Genomic DNA, 2247 nt, shown 5'->3' on the forward strand with positions numbered 1-2247 from the left:
GGGTCCATCAACACAACAAGCCCAATGTATTAAACCTTAGTTTGAATTTAACTTTATTAATTATCAGTTATGTGTCTCACTAAGTTCCTTGATAGAAAAAAAATAGATAACATCTGTCAGACTGCTTAGTTTTCTGCCTTATAGTAGAATTGTGGAAAAACTACGGGTCAAATCTTGGGAGATTTCCCCGAGAGATGGAGAGCTGGCAAAGGAAGAACCAATTTGGTGTGAATCCAGATCACTTTTCTAGGAAAATTGTGAAATGCAGCCCCTGACAGATGATGACAGATGTTCATTTTAATTCAGTCTCTGTTTAACTTCAGACTAGTGTGTACTGCTCCTCATTAATGTCTGTTTCAAGCAACCATGACGCAGACATTCTTCAAATCAGGATGAAAATGCCTCTCTCTGTGCAGCCTCACAGAAGTCTTGTATACTCATCATATGACCAACAACTGGATGCATCAAGAGCCCGTCTGTCTTCAACCTGCTTCTCAAATCAACAGAGCCTCTAGATTACAGATGTGACGGCATCAGAAACCATTTTTAACTAATAAGACCAATTATGGTCTAATCCTGACGTTTTTAGTGACATCATAGAAACAGATGCTCTGTGTCCGTGCAAAAGTTTTTATAGGTGTGGCTAAAGTTCTCATTATCGTGAAGTTTTAATTTGTGCTTACAAAAATACACCCTCGGTTACTTTAGCTCATCTTTGATAATCATATGTATAAGTGCTGGTCATAAAATTAGAATAACATGAAAAAGTTGATTAATTTCAGTAATTCCATTCAAAAAGTGAAACTTTTATATTATATTCATTCATTACACACAGACTGATATATTTCAAATGTTTATTTCTTTTAATGTTGATGATTATAACTGACAACTAATGAAAACCCCAAATTCAGTATCTCAGAAAATTATAATAGAAAAGGTTCAATATTGAAGACACATGGTGCTACAGTCTAATCAGCTGATTAACTCAAAAACACCTGCAAAGGTTTTTTTTTGGTTTTTTTTCATTTAGCCTTTATTTATACAGGTAGTCTCATTGAGCCACGTGAACTCATTTTCAAAACTCAAAAACACCTGCAAAGTTCAGGTCTCTCTTGTAAATTAGTCCCTGAGGTTCAATGGGATTAACTGTATAAATAAAGGTTGAATGAAAAAAGGCCTTTAAATGATCTCAGTCTAGTTCTGTAGTCTACACAATCATGGGGAAGACTGCTGACTTGACAGTTGTCCAAAAGACGACCATTGACACCTTGCACAAGGAGGGCAAGACATTAAAGGTCGTTGCAAAAGAGGCTGGCTGTTCACAGAGCTCTGTGTCCAAGCACATTAATAAAGAGGTGAAGGAAAGGAAACAATGTGGTAGAGAAATTGTGATGAAGGATGGTGAAACAAAACCTATTTCAAAATGTGGGGTAGCTTCACAAAGAGTGGACTGCAGCTGGATTCAGTGCTTCAAGAACAACCACACTCAGACGTATGCAAGATAAGAGGTTCAGCGGTCGCATTCCTTGTCAAGTCACTATTGAACAAGAGACGGCATCGGAAGTTTCTCACCTGGGCTAAACACAAAAAGGACTGGACTGCTGCTGAGTGGTCCCAAGTTATGTTCTTTGATTAAAGTAAATTTTGCATTTCCTTTGGAAATCAAGGTCCCAGAGTCTGGAGGAAGAGAAGAGAGGCACAGAATCCATGTTATTTGAGGTCCTGTGTCAAGTTTCCATAGTCAGTGATGGTTTGGGGTGACATGTCATCTGCTGGTGTTGGTCCACTGTGTTTTCTGAGGTCCAAGGTCAACACAGCCGTCTACCAGGACGTTTTAGAGACTTCATGCTTCCTGCTGCTGACCAACTTTATGGAGATGCAGATTTCATTTTACAACAGGACTTGGCGCCTGCACACAGTGACAAAGCTACCAGTACCTGGTTTAAGGACCATGGTATCCCTGTTCGTAATTGGCCAGCTAACTCGCCTGACCTTAACCCCATAGAAAATCTACAGAGTATTGTGAAGAGGAAGATGTGATACACCAGAGCCAACAATTCAGAAGAGCTGAAGACCACTATCAGAGCAACCTGGGCTCATAACACCTGAGCAGTGACACAGACTGATCCACTCCATGCCACGCTGCATTACTGCAGTAATCCAGACAAAAGGAGCAACAACTAAGTATTGATGCTGTACATGCTCATACTTTACATGTTCATACTTTACATGTTCATACTTTACATG

General features: G+C 39.4%; 1 protein-coding gene across 1 annotated transcript in view; it reads right to left on the reverse strand.

Annotated features, from left to right (window-relative positions):
• Positions 1–2247, reverse strand: part of adcy2b (adenylate cyclase 2b (brain)) — a 159618-nt gene that overhangs the window by 114171 nt on the left and 43200 nt on the right. The gene's annotated exons all lie outside the window — the stretch shown is intronic.

This window comes from Nematolebias whitei, chromosome 19 (assembly GCF_014905685.2).
Source record: "Nematolebias whitei isolate Nwh7 chromosome 19, NemWhi1, whole genome shotgun sequence".
In the NCBI taxonomy this organism is placed as follows: domain Eukaryota; kingdom Metazoa; phylum Chordata; class Actinopteri; order Cyprinodontiformes; family Rivulidae; genus Nematolebias; species Nematolebias whitei.